We start from the raw sequence: 17,110 nt of genomic DNA on the forward strand, positions 1-17,110 counted from the left end.
CATTGGTCCCCACACATGGGTCCCCTGCTCCAGCTTCCAGAGCGGGCTCCTGGGAGGGAGGGCAGAGCGCCGACACGCTGCAGCCGTGTTTTATAAGCCGTCCCGGACCCGTAAACCGTCACTCCCGGCTTCGCGATGAGGGCCTTCGCAGGCGGGGATTATGGCTTGTGTGGGTTCTGACCCGGCCACGGAGAGAAGGAGGCAGGTGGGAGGCGGCGTGGTCTTTCAGGCTCCCAGGCACAGAGGGACAGGGCCAGGGGGGCGCTGTAAGGTCCTGGGGTCTCAGCACAGTGTCCTGCCCGAGTGCAGGGAGGCTGGAGGCGCCTCAGAGCGTGGCTTCCGCGGGGCTGTGGTACCGACTCCTGAATCCTGATTCCTCCGCGCGGCGGGGTGCCCTTTCCCCTCCCGGAGGGTCTTTCCCACAGTGTACTGCTCTTCCTTTTGTGCGATTACGTGACGTCCCGGGAGCCGCTGGATGAGGGAGGCCCCGCATGGCTTTGTGCTTGTCCCACAGGGCTGGGGGGCTCGGGCAGAGCTGGTCTGCACTGGCCTGCAGAAAGCAGCTGGGCCCAGGGGCCAGTCTCAGGGCCCTGCAGAGGTCCAGGCCCGAGTCTGGCTGGATTGCCAGTTGGTGGGTGATGCCATTCTAGAAACAAGGCCCGCATTCCGCTCAGGTGCAGGGGCTGAGGGTTTGCCAGGGGACCTGCGCATCCCCAGCTAAGCGTGAAAAATGGCCGTGTGGCTCCCGCCCTCAGCCCTTCCGTGGCTGGCATGGCAGAGTGCTGAGCATCCCCCGGGGATCCATCTTCCTCTCGGGCTCTGCGTGTGAGCAGGAGGCTGGGCTGGTGGCCTGATCCTCCTCACCCCTCTCCCTCTTTCTCTTTCTGAAACCGCATGTCCCTTTGTTTGCAGAATGTGGAAATGGGGAGCCGGGCTGTAAGAGCTCCCATGAGATGGGATAGCTGGTTCCTTCCCATTGACAGTGGGAACCTGGACCCTGCTCCTCTGTCACCTGTCACTGGCCAGGCGACAGGGACGCACAGGGCCTGTCTCTGGGGCTCAAGGGCAGGCCCCAAAGACGGGGGGCAGAGGGAGAAGGAGTCACTAGAAGGACAGCGGATTGTTGGGGTCCTTCCCCTGCATAGCCTTCCACTGTGCACAGACACCCCCCATCAGACACACTCTCCTCTCTCTCTCACGCATGCACACGCCTTCACTCTTACATCCACTCCGTCTCATTGCACATGTACTCACACTCACCCTTCCGTCCTCCCCCCCCCTCCCCCATGCATGCTCACACACACACGCACCACATCCTCTGAGGGAAGGTGTTCATATTTACTACAATTGGCCCTGACCAGTTTTCTCAGTGGTTAGAGCATCGGCTCTCAGACCAAAGGGTCTTGGGTTTGATTCCCGGTCAAGGGTTTGTAGGCTCAGTTCCCGGCCCTGGTTGGGATATGTGCCAGAGGCAACCAATCGTGTCTCTCCCTCAAATGGATCTTTTTCTTTCTCTCTCTCTTCCTCCCCTCCTCCCTCCCTTCTACTCTGTTTGGGAAAATCAATGGAAAAAAATAATATGCTTGGGTGAGGATTTTAAAAAATTTTACTATCACTGGATTTGTCCTTTTCTCCCTTTAATTTCGTAAATTTTTGCTTTATGCATTTGGAAGCTCCTGCCCATTTATGATTGCTTTGTCTTTCTGATGGATTGGCCTTGTCATCATCACAATGGTATATCCTTCCCTCTCTGGCAATGCCTTAGTCTCTTTTACCTGAACGCTCCCCATTTGACAATGAAGGCCTCGGAGGTTCAGAGAGGGAGAGTGACCAGCCCGAGGCCACACAGCTGTCGGTGTCCGGAGCAGGAGTCACGCTGGCTCCTCGCAGCTCCACCCCGCCGGCTGCTTTGGGGGGGGGGGGAGGGGGGTTCGGAGAAAAGCCCCTTCCTGGTTCATTCCTGGGCACCTGCCTTTTGATGTCACCCAGAGCCGTGTCCCAGCCCGCCCTCGGCAGAGGGGACCCTCCGGGAGCTCAGCATCTGGCCTGCAGCCTGCGAGAGCCCAGCTCGGCGTGCTTGGAATGTGCTCTGGAAATTTCTCGCCAAACTCTGCTCTGGAGCTTCTGGCCCCCCCACCCTGCGTGGTGAGCTTGTTTGGAGTGTGCTGGGCAGATTTTCCCAGGTCTCACATGTAGAAAGAATTTCTCTGGGTGGCAGGACACTGCCTGCCCCTCCGACCCCCCCCCCCCTCTAGCTTCCCTGTGTCGGCCTTTAGGAGTTTGTGCCAAATCCACTTCCTGGCGGCCTCACCCCAGCTGGGCCACGGCCGGGAGCTCCTGGGGGCTCCATGCTGGCGCAGGCAGCCTGCCAGCGATCCGAGTCATCCGGGCAGGCGCCCTGGGCCCAGAGGAGCGCTGCCTCTGTCTCCACGGTGCATGCTGGGACGTCTGGGGCTCTGCAGGGAGCCTGGGTGGGGGTGTTGCCTAGGAGATGTTTGTAGGAGTATCTTTGCCATGAGCTGTACGGAGGGGCCATAAGCAGTTACGATGGGCTGGTTCATCTGGGAGTTTCCCTGAGTGACAAGAGTTGGGCATGGACTTCAGCGCCACAGCGGTGCCAGGAAGAGGGTGTGAATGCCCTATTTACCTAATCCTAGGTGCTGCCCATTGTAAAGCACAGCGTTGTTTTACATACCACACTGGGCAAGAAAAAAATGCTGCCTGGGAAACAGACGCCCCACCCCCCTGTAAGAGCCATCCTGATGTCAGAGGCTGAACTGGGATACAGGTGGTCTGATCTTCCAGTCAATGAAATGCAGCGGTGACAGGGATGGAGTGATGACGGTGTTGATGGTGATGATGGTGATGAGAGGGCAGGGACTGCCAGGTAATACCTGCTTGCAGGATATTATCTTACCGATTCTGTGACCAGGACTCTGACAGGTGATGGGGGTGGGGTGGGAGGGGGTGGGGGAGTTGGCACCCATTTTCTCTGCGGGCCCCTGGACCTTGCAGTGGCTCCACAGGGTCGGTCCTGCTGAGCCTGTGGGGCGGATGCAGGGACAGCTGCGCTCAGTGCCTTAGGGACGTGGTTGCCCTTGAGATGCTTGCTTCCTGCCTCTGTCACCTTGGGATCCAGGGCAGGGCGGCGGGAGCAGCCCAGCTGACAGGCTGTCTCTGTGGCATCCTGGGCCTGAGGACCCAGGGGGCGTGGCGGGCTCCTCGTGATTCTGGCTGCAGCGGCACTGGCATCGGGCGGAACGAGCAGTCAGCAGCAGCAGCTGGCAGCGGCGTGGCTCGGGGGCCTGGCTGGTTGGAGGGGCAGGAGCAGGGCCTGGAAGGTCCCCACTCTTCTCCGCCACCCTGCCGAGGGTCACTGCAGGCTGGACCACCTGCTGCTGGGCTGAGAGCCCTGCAATTGAGCCTTCCTGCTCCGGGTGGGGGTGGGGTGTGGGGGGGGTGGGGAGGCACCGGGGCGGCAAAACCTTGCTTCCCAGATTTTCCCATTACTAAGCGCTTCTCCGCGTAGTTTCCTCCGACTCGCCCGGCCATCTGTACGAAAGGGTGATGTCAGCAGTGTGTCACCCTTCTGGTACGGACTGCGGAACCCGGGCTCCAGGGGAGGCCGTGCTGTGTGCTCTCTGCGGGCAGATGGTGTGGTTTGGCAGACAGCTTTCTGAAGTCAGACCTTGTCACCCGCCCCTGCCACCCGTGTGGTCCTCACGCGTCACCTCATCTCTCTGGGCCTCGGGCTCCGCGCCCGCGCCCAGGAATAGCCTGAGCACCTCCCTCACAGGGACATAAAGCGGCTGAAGCCCCCGGAGAGAGCCTGGCAAGCAGACAGGACTCCAGAGGCGAGGGCTCTGGTTGCTGGGGCAGAGGAGGGAGGGCGAGCGTGAGGAACCTGAGGCCCCGCTCACAGCCTGGCCTCGAGGGCCCTGCAATGGCATGCCCTGTGCCCCTCAATGCCAGAAAGCCCTACCTGTGAGCCCCCATCAGGGCCGTCTGTGTCACTGAGCAGGAGGAGCTCCTGGTTAATCCCCCATCCGTCCGACTTATCTGAGATGAGGCAGCTGGGGATGGGGAACCTGGAAGTAGCCCGAGGCACCTGGGATCTGAGCTCCCTGATCCCGTCTGTCGGCTCCCACACCACTCAGGCAGATAGTCCCTCACCTGAGTCTGGTCCTGGGAAAGCCACGCTAGCATTTGACGGTGCTCCAGGGAACGTGCCCCCTGACTGCTTCTCTGTCTGTCCGTGGGCCTCGTCCGTGTGTGGGAATCACTGTGGTGTGTGTGTCACAGCTTGGTACATAGTATGTGCTCACTAAATGTTGGTTCTTATTATTTTTTGCAATGTATCATTTCGCTTCCTCTCCAATCCTGTCATTTTGGAGAACTGACCTAGAGACCTTAAAAACACAGGAACCTGGACCTCCGGCTGAGATGAACCTGGAGGGGCCACCTTGAGGTCAGGTCCTGGGGAAGAGGGACCCTCTAAGCGTGCCAAACTTGCAGCCTGCGCCCGCATGCGGCCCACAACGAATATTTTTGCCGTCAGTATAACAGTATGCAAGAAATGTTTCAATAAAAATTCCGTAACTCAATTTTTACAATATCCTGCTATACATAATTATTAATAACCCAACTAATGACTGATTACTGTAATCGTGTTGTATTTATTTCCCTTACATGCCTTAAGCACAGGCGCACCATTTCTCTCCACTAATATTAGCAGCGAATATTTTAGCAGCTGATTGCACTGGCTTGTTTGGTGTGCACAACAGGAAATGCTTCGCTTTCGGAGAATAAGAAAAATAGGTTTGTTTGCATTACGCTTATTAATTTGTGCAGTTATTCTGTGTCTGGTAAGTTAATGTTCAAAATATATATATATTTTTTATTAAAAATGTTCTATTATTTTATGTTAACGATGGCTCATTTATTTCAGCCCTTTGTATTCGGCATGTCTCTATCGAAATAAACCTACGTTCCTATGAAAATTGGAACTTGTGGGGGGTTTTTGTGTGGCCCACATACTAGTAAACTTAAACCTTGTTTGTTTGGCCTGTGTTAGCCTTTGAGCTCAACATGCTTGCTCTAGAGTCAGGAGTTAGGGGGGTTTACAAAGACCTACCATTCTCAACATGGTACCCCCATCTTCACAAATACATTTCCTGACTTCAACACTCAGTGTAGAATCCAGTGCATGTATGCAGTTCTCTGGGGAGAGGGTCTGTAGCTTTTCTCGGACTCTCAAAGGTGTCCTGGTCTCCCCAAAGGAAAGGAGATGCCCTTACCGGCACACACGCTCATCGTAGTGTGCACATGAGCAGACTCGCCACCATTCTTGAAACCATGGGGCTTGTTCTTGCCATCATGTCTTGACACATGCATGCTATGTCTTCTACTTTTCTGCCCATTTTCCCACTCCATGAAGCCTTCTTTGCTAACTCCCTCCCTTCTCCTGCCCCCCTTGTTTGTATGCAGTCTTTTCACACTTGGTAATAACGTTACTTTTTATATGTGGTCTCATGTTATCTTCTGATCGCTTCACATGAGTAAGCCCTGTGTCTCCAAAAGGATTGAAAATAGCTAAAATTGGAATTTTTATATCCTTTTGCCCCTTCGCCGGATTTAAAAAATATATATGTTTTATTGATTTTTGAGAGGAAGTAAGAGGGAGAGAGAGATTGAAACATCAGTAATGAGAGAGAATCATTGATCGGCTGCATCCTGCACGCCCTCTCCTGGGGACCGAGCCAGCAACCTGATCATGTGTCCTTGACCGGAATCGAACCCAGGACCCTTCAGTCTGCAGGCTGACACTCTATCCACTGAGCCAAACTGGCGAGGGCCGGATTTTCTTTTGTGCATTGTACAGGAATCCTTGCCAACCAGGGGAGTGGCATTCCTGAAGAGTACCATGGTTGGCAGAACCACAGTTGGCATGATCAAAGTCTCAGACGAAATAAGAAGTTAGGGAAAAGAAAACAATAAAGATGGCATTGAGTATATGTCTTTTAAAACCACCATAAATAAAACTTCTAGGAGACATCACTGCCAAAACAAACCAGCTTCGTCCACATTAAAAACCTGTTCCAGTGGGTAACCTTTTCCCTGAATTAACTTCTTCAGGAAAACTTGGCCATCATCTTGATGTGATCATGTTTATTTCTTCTTGAGTCCATTTATGTTTCTCAGAGAACTTACCTGTTTCCTGTAGGTAGTCAAGCTAATTGGTATAACTGCTTTATAATATTCCCTTATTATCCTTCTAAGGTCTGTAGGGCCTGTAGTGATGTTCCCTGTTTCATTTGTGATATTGGTAATTAGTGCCTTCTCTCTTTTTTTCCCCTTGATCAATCTAAGTAGAAGTTATATAAATTTTATTGATCTCCTGAAAGGTTTATATTTAAGAGAATGTATTTTAACCAGTCCTTTTTGCCTTGAAATATAATGTCTTTTGCTCTTGCAGCCTCTTTGGCTCTATTTTTGCAAGTGTAAACAAAATGTTTGTGAAACCACTAGGCATTTTTCAAGTTATTCATGCTTATAGGCACATTTTCTACACCTTATACCTCCCTTCCTCTCTCCCTCCCTCTCCCCCCCCCCCCTCTCTCTCTCTCTCTCTCTCTCTCTCCTCCCTCCCCCCCACAGGAGGTTAAAGTGATTTCTCTCTATCAACCTGCCCTTGTGACATTCATGGGTAAAGGCAAGATGAAGTGTCCATTTGCTTTAGGGGATATTATCAATTCCTGAATAAGTTAAAAAGATACTAAACTTAAATCTCTTTAAATACGTTTTTATTGATTTTTAGAGAGGGGGGGGGGGAGGGAGAGGGAGAGAGATAGAAACATCAATGAGAAACATTGATCAACTGCCTCCTGCACGCTCCCTACAGGGGACTGAGTCTGCAACCTGGGCATGTGCCCTGACAGGGAATTGAACTGGTAACCTCTTAGTTTCTGGGTTAAAGCTCAACCACTGAACCACACTGGCCAGACATAGACTTAAATATTTTATTTTTTTTAATGCAGAAAACTGCATGATCTCAGAGCCACAGATTGTGCAGGATTGCTGGCTCTGTTGTTTGGAACATATAGATTGTCATGTTTCATAATGTTATGTTTCACTTCTTACTATACAGAATGTTCACTGTTTAACATATTTGTGTCCTCCCGTGCTTTTGCTACAAAGTATATTTTAATCTGTAACCTTGATTGAGACTTCTGTTTCTCTAATCTTTGCCTTTGTGACAATCTCAGAGTGGCTCTTCACAATCATAGAACTGGGAGGAAACTTAGTGATCCTTGGGTCCAACCCCCCTCGCGTAAATCAGAGCAGACTCCGAGGCCCCAGGATGGGGAGGGACTTGTCCATGAACGTGGAGCGTGTAGGAAGCTGTGGTAGCACGCCAGTGCCCGGGGGCGTTTCCATTCCATCAGCCACGGCTGTCCCTCCAGAGACAGATATCTTGATGTTTTTGCATTGTACAGGGATTCCTCCCCAGCCATGGTCAAGTTCACCCTTTTAAAGTATACATGTGAGTGGTTTTTAGTATTCTAACATTGTGCAATCGTCACCGCTGTCTAATTATAGAATGTTTTTATCACCCCATTCTTTCCCCCTCCCCCCAACCTCCCAGTCTTTGGCAACCCCTAATCTACTTCCTGTCTATGGATTTTCCTATCCTGGACATTTTATATTAATGGAATAATGCCATATATGGTCTTTTGTGTCTGGCTTCTTGGTTGTCATGCTTCATGAATGTCATAGAATATGTAAGTGCTTAATTCCTTTATGTGGCTGAATAATATTCCATTGTATGTATGTGCTACGTTTTGTTTATCCATTCATCCATGGATGGGTATCTTGGTGGTTTTCATTTTTTGGCTACTGTAAAGAATGCTGCTATGAGATTCATGTATAGATTTTGGTGTGAATGTTGTTTGTTTTTTCTTTCTCTTTCTTGGGTAGATACCTAGGAGTGGGATTGCTAGGTCATGTCATACCTCCAGGTATGAGGAGCTGTCAGATTGCTTTCAAAGAGGCTGCACAGCTTTATGTTCCCAGCAGCAATGTATGGGGGTTCCATGTGGGATCTGCTTTTCATTTTGTAACTTACTTGTATTATTGTTGTTTCACTGAATCCTGAAGTCATGTGTAAACTTTAAATCATTACTGTGAGTAGCCACTATTTTTAGTGTTTTGTTGTTTTTGGTTTTTGTTTTTATCTTGTGGGCTCTACTCATTTTCTAAGTTACTTAGGTAAATCCCGCCCCCCTCCCCTCCACTTCTTTCAATGAAGTCATGTCATGCATCCTTAACGCAGAGTTTAAAATTTTTTTATAAATAAATTTATACTTTGTTCACCCATACCCTCCCCCAACCAGAAGCTAATATGAATTGTAACAAAGCAAGTGGGTAAGTTATGTTTACTTATATAACTACAACAGTATATAGTCAACAAATATTAAAGTTCTTTCCCACCTTTGGGCCTTTATATCAAAATATAATTTCAATACTTTTTTTTTTTTCATTTTAAAAGTGGCAAATCCCAGCTCTAACACATACTGTGTGGTCATGGGCCAGTAACTTAACCTCTCTGAACCTTAGTTTCTGCATCTGTAAAACATTTGTGGTTGTATCTGCCTGTATAGGGAGGGGGGCAGATACAGTGAGTTAGAGCATGTACAGCCTTTAACATCTATAGTCCCTGGCAGTTAGGAAGCCCCATATCAACACTAGCTATTCTTTCTATTATGATCACATTATTGTTTTTCGGAAACTTGGAGACATACACAAAGGAATGAAAGAGCAGCTCTCCCCAGCCCGGCCTCATAGCCCAGAGGCAGCTCCTGTTACCATCGCTATGTGTCCTCCTGGGCACTGCAGTGCATTCTTCTTACCGATCTGAGATGAGACCATGCTCGGTTTGTATATTTTGCTCTATGCATTTCACGTCTCGGCATAAACATTTCCCAGCGTTGCTGTAAACATCATTTAATGTTTGTGCGATCGACTGCCCGGAGGAAGGGTCTTACCTTACCCGTCCGCCCCCGAGAGCGGCCATTTAGTTCTGCCCGCGCTGTTCCCACCACTGTGGGCGGGTTCCGGCCCGCGCTGCATGCGCTTCTTGGCGGGGGAGGAGCTCCCTGACCTTGTGAGAGATGGCCCTGGGAGTGTGGGCGCACTCGGGCGCCCAGCGGACTCTGCAGAGCTCCTGGGTGTGGGCGGGAGCATGCGGGGCGGCCGCCGGGAAGGGAAAGGATGCGGCACCAGGGGATCAGAGGCAGCTCATGGACAATTCCGAGTCTTTCCCTGAAGTGGAACATGCTCCACGTTGAAAATTTAGACAATAGACATTAAAAAAAAAGGAATAAACATTACCCTAAATCTGTAACCCAGAACACCCAGTCTTCTTTTTTTTTTCTTTTTCTTTTTCCCTACGTGCATGCTTGTGTGCACACATAGTCAGTCGTAGGCGGGAGCACACTGCACGTCGTTTTAACTAGTCCTTTGCACCTCGGACATCACTACTGTCTCTTTGCGGGACTAAGCCTGAGGACGGTGGAGCAAGACGCTTGGGTTCACATCGGGGCTCCACCCTGCACCAGCTGTGTGTTCTTGTGCTTCTGCACCTCTTTGTGCTGTCATTCCCCATCTGTAAAGTGGGGGTAGCCGGAACCGGTGTCAGCCTGTGGACTGAAGGGTCCTGGGTTCGATTCTGGTTAAGGGCATGTACCTTGGTTGCAAGCACATCCCCAGTGGGACGGTGGGGGCGGGGGGGAGTGTAGGAGGCGGCTGATCGATGTTCCTCTCTCATCAATGTTTCTAACTCTCTATCCCTCTCTCTACCTCTCTGTAAAAAAATCAATAAAATACATTAAAAAATAAATAAAGTGGGGGTAATAGGAGTATTTGCATCGTAAGGTTGTTTTTCCGATGAGGCAGGTTAGAATGTGTTGGAGCAGAGTGCCTGCTGTTACCCTGCTCATTGCTCAGCATCCTTCAAAAAGGGGTCTTATTGGCTACGTAGGGACCTCTGGTCATCGGTTGCTGGGTTTTCACAGAGGTGGATGGCTCTGCTGTAAGCCTTGAATCTCATCTGCTCCTCAGCCGCCTCCACCCTGGGCCTGTCCCCCCACTTTGGTTCTTACTGGGCTGCCCTGCCTTGCCTTGTCAGGCATTGGGGAGCCTGGGGACCCCCTAGCCTCCTTGCTAGCTGTGCAGCAAGTGGCCAAAGGGGTGTGAGGCCAGGAGGGGGACACTTTCCTTGGCAGCTTCAGCGTGGCTTCCCTGCACTGGCTGTGGGAAGGGACGTGGGCAGGAGGGGAGCGGGCACAGGGGTGGGGCTGCCCATCTCACACCTGGGCCTTTGCTGGAAGCCGCCTCCACCCTGTGGGACAGAGGTGGGATTTGAACAAATGCCTTCATAAACGAAGGTGAACCTTATTCTTGGTTCTGCCAGCAGTGTGCCTGTGCCCCACCTGACTCTGGCTTCCCGGGGCAGAGGCTGCAGGAGGGGACAGGGCGTCTGTGAGAAGGCTGCCTGCCGTCTGCTCCCTGGGAGCTGGCAGAGCTGACCGAGCCTCCGAGGCTGGGGGCCCCTTGGTTACCGTGTACCCGGCAAATGGGCTTCACATGGGTTCATGTTTCTGGGCTCCTAAGATCATACAAAGAAAAGGGAAAATACTGGACACATACTGTGTGTTCCTTATATCCCTCCAGTCACTCAGCTCTTCAGTGTCTGTGCACTGAGCACTCCCCAGGTGGTGAGGCATCCGGGAGGGAATAATAACTATGTCATCGGTTGAATGCTCACCATGTCCCCACGACAAAGGTGTTAGCCTGCTTTGTTTTAAAAAACTTCTTATTTTGAGGTAATGCTGTGAGAAATAACACCAAGATTCCACGTACCCTTCACCCAGTTTTCCCCACTGGAAACAACTTGCGTAACTACAGTAAACGTCACAGCCAGGGTACTGACACCGGCCCAATCCACTGACCTTATTTTGCTTTCACCAGTTTTACCTGCACTTACGTGTGTGTGTGTGTGTGTGTGTGTGTGTGTGTTTGTGTCTCTCCGTGTGTCTCTGTATTGTGTTTGTTTCTGTGTGTCTCTGTGCACGAATCTCTATATGCATTTGTGTGTGTGTGTGTGTGTCTCTGTGTGTGTTGTCAGTGTGTGTGTGTGTATGTGTGTGTCAGTGTGTGTGTTGTCTGTGTAGCCTTTTCATTTCACAGGGAGGAAGTGAAGCTCAGGGTCAAGGCCTTACCCAGAACCAGGCACCCAGCATGCATCAGAGCCGGGCTTCAGTCCAGGCTCTGACTCCACGTCCCTGAATTACTCCAGTTTGCTCTTTGCTGCTGTTCTTAAACTCAGCAACCTACCTGGTTTCTGCTGCTGCTGTGAGTTGAGACATCCCCCCCACCCCCCCCCCCGACATACTAGAATCCGAAGATATTGGTGCTGAGCTGCTGGCTCCTCCATTTCACAGAGGAGAAAACTGAGGCTCAAAGGGGTTCATGGTTTGCCTAACATCACCTCGCTGGTCAGGGACTGTTGCTCCCAGGCTGCATCTGGCAGTGACTACAATGAGCTGCTTTTTCCAAGAGGTGGAAGGACAGAGGACACTGTTGATCACAAACACCAGGCTGAGGGTTTAGTGTGGTTGTCAGGGAGACAGTGGGGGCATTCAGAAAGGTTTCTGAACAGGAGATGACTCCGGAAATGTGCGAGGTGACCTTGGACACTTAGCATGCTCCCCAGGGTGTGCCAAGGAACACAAATGGACTCGGAGGTTGGGATAAGTTTTTTCTTTGCTCTGAGAAGCAGTAAAGAGAACTACACAGGGTTGTGTGCTGCAGGACTTATCAGTGCCTTCAGTGCAGTGACGTGCACTGTGACCATCTAGGTAGGGGACGGATGTTCTGCACAGCATTTTTCAGGAAAAGATTTACCAAGAGTCCTGGTGTAAGGCTGAGGGTCTGCTCCCAGGGCTGGGGTGGGCAGAAGTACCCAGGGAGCAGGGTATGAGGATCTGAGTGTTTTTTTAAGAGGCGTCTGGTATGGCCACCAATGAGTGTTCGGAGTGTCCGTGGGGCCAGCGGCTCTCAGAGAACCGTGAAGGCTCCTTCCCAGCACAGGAAACACTTAGGAGGTAGGTAATGTGTGGAGGGTGGGGTGGGTCTGTCCGCCATCGCAGCCATGAACATTTGCCTTTGGGTAGGGATGGATATGTGCGGACGAGGGTAGAAACACTCATGGATGAAGTCAGCTGTCTTAGATTGACAGAATTTCAGGTGATTTATTATTTTTAATTTTATATATATATATATAAAACACCAAGAGAGGGGGTTGGGCTCTGTTTCCTGGGGCAATAAAAAGCCATTGTGTGTTTGGAGCAAAGAAGGATTGAGAGCGATACAACAAACGTGGTTTTAAAAGAAGGATTCTTCTGTGTGGCAGTGGGCAGGCGGGATGGAAGGAGAGAGGGAAAGAGGCAGGAACCACTTGGGAGGAGGCTGCCCTCACCCTGGCCTGGGCAGCGATGGTCGCTGAGAAGCGAGAGCTAGAAATAGCCTCGTAGTCCCTCCTCCCCCTTCCCCCATTTTCCTGAGGCCCAGGGAGGTTAAGTCACTTGCCCGGAGTCACACAGCTGCTGGTCTGCAGACCTCGGACTTGGATGCAGCGCTCTGATTTCAGAGTCTTATCATTTCAGAGTCCTATCGGCGTGGCATGTGGTGCCTTCATCTGCATCATGTTTTCCCACCACTTGGTGGTGGTGGTGGTGGTGGTGTGTGTGTGTGTGCGTGCTTGTGTGCGTGCTGCGAACCCACCTGGGGAGGTCAGGATGTCCTGAGGTGCTGCCATATCACAAATATCCCGCAAGTGTTATTCCATCACTGCTGTGCGGTCCCTTCTGCCCCCCCCCCCCCACCCATCCCTTGTTGGGTGCCCCTGGGGCCAGTAAGGGCTCCACACTGCTCAGCCCCTCAGGCAGACGCTTCAGTGCGGGTGCTGTGTCTGCCATCACACCCAGAGGCCCGGGGCAGCGCCCTGTCCTCAAACCCGCTGTATTTCTGCACAAAACGTGACTATTCCTACCCAGTTTGGGGGGAAATGGGACTATAAATAGCCTCTGGGCCGGGCAGGCTTTGCTGACAAATGGGTTAAGTAAGAGACACCTTTGGTTCCCAGGAACTTTTGGGTTTGGCGGTGAGCACGTTGATCCCCTCCGCCGGGGCGATGCCCACGAGTCCCCGTCCGATCTCCGTGGAGGTGTCGGGGAGAGAGGGCCCCCTCCTCTCTGGGTTTGTGTGTGTTTATTGGAAGACAGAGGTCGGCGGGGCGGGGCCGTGTCCAGCTGTAAACATCGGCTCCCGCAGGGGGGTTAGAGAAAGACTGGCCTTTTTATTTGTTGTTTGTCTTGGTGCAACGAGCCTGTGTTATCCTCTAAATCTCAGGGAGAAAACGGCCCCCGGCGTGCCCGGGACTTCCCTCGTACCAGGGAGCTGTGGAGGTTTTTCTTGATGGGCTCCGAGGCTTCTGGGAGACGTGTTTTCTCCAGGAGCGGAGGAACACGGGCTGCTCTTCCCCGCGGCTGGCAGCCCGGCCCGCCCGGGCCTCGGGAGGCCCCGTAACTTCTCCCCGCGACGCGCTATCACTCCGCACCAACGCTCCGGCCCTCCGGGGCTCCCCGGGAGGCCGCGTGTTCAGATGGGGCGGGACTGGCTGGCGTGTGCATGCCTCCATTCAGAGGCTAAATGGATCTTTTATTAACATCAGCAAAACCCATTTTTAAACCGAATCTGAAGGTCACCTTGTGCTCGGGCTGCTCCTGAGGATGCTGGGAGCGGCTCTGTGGTCACAGCGTTTGTGGACTGACTGGCCACGTGTCTCGGAGGTGGCTGCACCGGGTCGGGGGTTGAGCCCTGACCAGGGAATCACAAGACTTTGTACGGGGCCCCATTGGCTGTCCGGCGACCTCTGGCCAGCAGCTTCACTTCCTTGTTTCCTGCAGGGTCCGAGGAAGGCTTAGATGTGATTCATTCGTCAATCAACCGCTTATTGAGTACTTCCTGTGTGCCAGGCACAGGCCAGAGCAAGACCTGGTCCCAAGGAGCTCGGAGCCTGGGGCAGGGGGAGGGGGGATTGACAAGTGGGCAGGTGGTTCCAGGACCGTGGGGCGAGACTGGCTTTGGGTCCGCTTTGGAGGGAGGGATTGTGGGATCACAGCGAGCCCCCCGAACCCCGTCTGGGGAGGGGCAGGGGAGGCTTATGACCCCCAGGCACTTCCAGCTTAAAATCGTGAGTCTGTATCTCAGTTTAGGGCCTAAACTACAAAGGTATAGGGAATTGTTTTGCCTGTCATACCGCAGTTCTAGAAGATGGATAGTGGGAGCTGTCTTCCTCCAGCTGCCGAGGGTCATGGGAGCGATGGCCCCTTAGCGGGAGGACTATTGGCTGCTCTCTCACAAGACCTAGGCTGTGTCATTCAGGCCAGAACACAAGGGAAGCCGCCCCCCGTTGGACCAAGGGCCTCAGCCTCCCGGTTGGCAGAAGGGGAAGTTCTAAGCGTTACCGCGGGGCACGTGTGGCCCAGAGGGACAGGGCACATCCAGCAGCTCGGCTGGCCCTGGGTGCACCTGCAGCTCTGCAGCTGGAACGGAGCTGGTCTGGTCAGAGCAAGAGTCAGCGTACTTGTTTGAGGTGTTTTTACTCTGCCCGAAGTGTGGCCAGTGTAGACGGAAATTTCTAGAAGCCATGAATGACACACTGGATTTTTGTTTTCTTCTCCAAGGAGGCAACAATTCTTACTTCCTGTGAAGAGTGCCTTTGTGGTCGGAATCCTCCTGTGGCCTCAGGCCCTTGCTCCCCAGACTGTGTGCCTGTTTGGCGGTGGGTGGGAGGAGACCAGGAAAGTCAGAAACCCTGGCCGCCTCTGGTCCTCCGCCTCCAGCCTCCAGCCATCCTGTAACTCTGTGGGGGACCCTCAGGGCCATGGAACAGTCCACCGGGGACGGGCTCCCAGAGAAGTCGCTCCCCTGTCCCCAGCCCGCTCCTTCCCTGCTGGCTGGCTGAGTGGCTGAGCAAGGCTGGCCCAGTGCTTGCGGCGTGTTCACTCGCCAAACGCTTCCTAAGTGCCAGCCGCGGGCCAGGCGCCGTCCAAGGACAGGGCGGGGTGGCCATAGCCATGAGCAACACAGACAGGAATCCCTGCCTGCCAGGAGCTGACCTTGTAGCCAAGGAGACGGGCAATAAAGCAATGCCCGGGCAGAGCACGCTGCACATCCACGGTGGCCTGGGAAGAGGTGATGGCAGCTGGGAGAGGCGGGAGGGAGGTGCCCAGCGCCCTGCAGGCCGGGGCCGTGGCTTGGGGAGGGCCACTGCCTGCTCCCCCCATGGGAGGCCCCGGGGGCTTCAGCGATGCCTCAGATTTCCCCACACGACCCTGGCTGTCACCGCTGGTCTCTGATGATCGCCACGGAGACACTTCCCTCAACGCACTCTCTTGCCATCTCTCTTTCTCTCTCTCATCCTTTTTCTGTTGTTGTTAAATGTGTTTTTATTGATTTTAGAGAGGAAGAAAGAGGGATAGAGAGATAAAAACACCAATGAGCTGAAACCGTTTTGGCTCAGTGGATAGAGCGTCGATCTGTGGTTCCCAGGTTCGATTCCGGTCAAGGGCATGTACATTGGCTGCGGGCACATCCCCGGTGGGGTGTGTGCAGGAGGCAGCTGGTCGATGTATCTCTCTCATCGATGTTTCTAGCTCTCTATCCCTCTCCTTTCCTCTCTGTGAAAAATCAATAAAATATATTAAAAAAAAAAAAAAGAAAAGAAAAGAAAACAGGACCTCATGTATCTGAACTTTATCCCTTTATAAAAAATAAATAAATAAATAAAATAAAAAAGTAAAAACACCGATGAGAGAGAGACATCCATCGGCTACCTCCTGCCCGCCCCCTGCTGGGGATGGAGCCCACAACCCAGGCATGTGCCCTGACAGGGAATCCAGCTGGGGACCTCTTGCTTCATGGATCGACGGAGGCTCAACCACTGAGCAACAGCAGCTAGGCTCTCTCTCATTTTTCCTGTCTCTGTCTCTGTCTCTCCCCCCTCACCCCCACCTCTCTCTCACTCTTTCTCTTTCTCCAGCTCCTCGCTCCCTGGCGTGGGCCCCGCAGGACCTTCCTGGCCAGGCGGCCTCTGTGTTGCCACATAGGAGCCGGGCATGAGGCTCCTCCTGTCGCTGCTGTGGCTCGTGGGGCAGAGGTGTGACACCAAAAGCCTCAAGGGAGCGAGACGTATTTATCCTGAACTGTAAACACCCTCTCGGGGAATAAAACACAGAACGGCCTGCTGTGTTTATTTTATCAGAGGCACATTGGCTTCCCTGCGAATGGACACGTCTGTTCACCAAGATTCCCCTCCTTTATTTCCGTGTAAATGGGCGGTTTTTCTCTTTTTCTGTCAAAAAGTGGGAATTAGGAGTTTGCACCCCCACCCTTTCTCTCTCTCTCTCTCCCTCTCCCTCCCTCCCTCTCTCTCTCTCTCTCTCTCTCTCTCTCTCTCTCTCTCTCTCTCTCTCTCTCTCTGAAGTCTACATTTGAGAGCTCAGATCCAAAAAAGGATGACATGGGGACATTCTGTCGAGGGGGCTGACCGTCTTCCCTCAGTCCCAGGCAGCAGGGAGGGTTTCGGAGCTGGGATGCGATCCGGGCAGAGGGAGCTGGTGGCCGGGAGGGCAGGGAGAGCCTACTGCAATGGTCCGAGCACAGGCGTGGGGGCCGCATAACGGCCACTCTGGGATGGCACAAGCCAGGCGGGGAACAGACTTGCAGGCTGGGAGGCGGGACCTGCAGCTCTCCCTGGCTTTGCCCTGCTCTGTTCTCCCCTAAATAAAAATAGCCGGGACTGTCACCCTTCCCTCTGCCTCGGAGGACAGTCCCACCTTCTCCCTCACCTGCTCCTTGGCACCTTGTCATTCTCTTCCGCCCCTTTCCTTCCACCTTCAAATAGACTTGGGTCTCGTTTTCGTCGCTGACAGAGCTTGCGGGCCAATTTTGTCTTTCCGCCAGGGCTCTGAGGTCCCTTAGGGCA

At 52.9% G+C, this 17,110-nt stretch overlaps 1 protein-coding gene across 5 annotated transcripts in view; it reads left to right on the top strand.

The window, feature by feature from the left end:
- Positions 1-17,110, top strand: part of GSE1 (Gse1 coiled-coil protein) — a 408,579-nt gene that overhangs the window by 13,400 nt on the left and 378,069 nt on the right. Inside the window, exon 1 of one of the 5 annotated variants that reach the window (XM_084905543.1) lies at positions 2,521-2,887. The exons of the other annotated variants lie outside the window; for them this stretch is intronic. The gene's annotated coding sequence lies outside the window, so the exon portion shown is untranslated. Of the gene's footprint in view, positions 1-2,520; positions 2,888-17,110 lie in introns of those variants that run through there. 5 annotated transcript variants of the gene reach the window in all.

This window comes from Pipistrellus hanaki (genome assembly GCF_964339955.1).
Source record: "Pipistrellus hanaki genome assembly, chromosome: 15".
Taxonomy (NCBI): domain Eukaryota; kingdom Metazoa; phylum Chordata; class Mammalia; order Chiroptera; family Vespertilionidae; genus Pipistrellus; species Pipistrellus hanaki.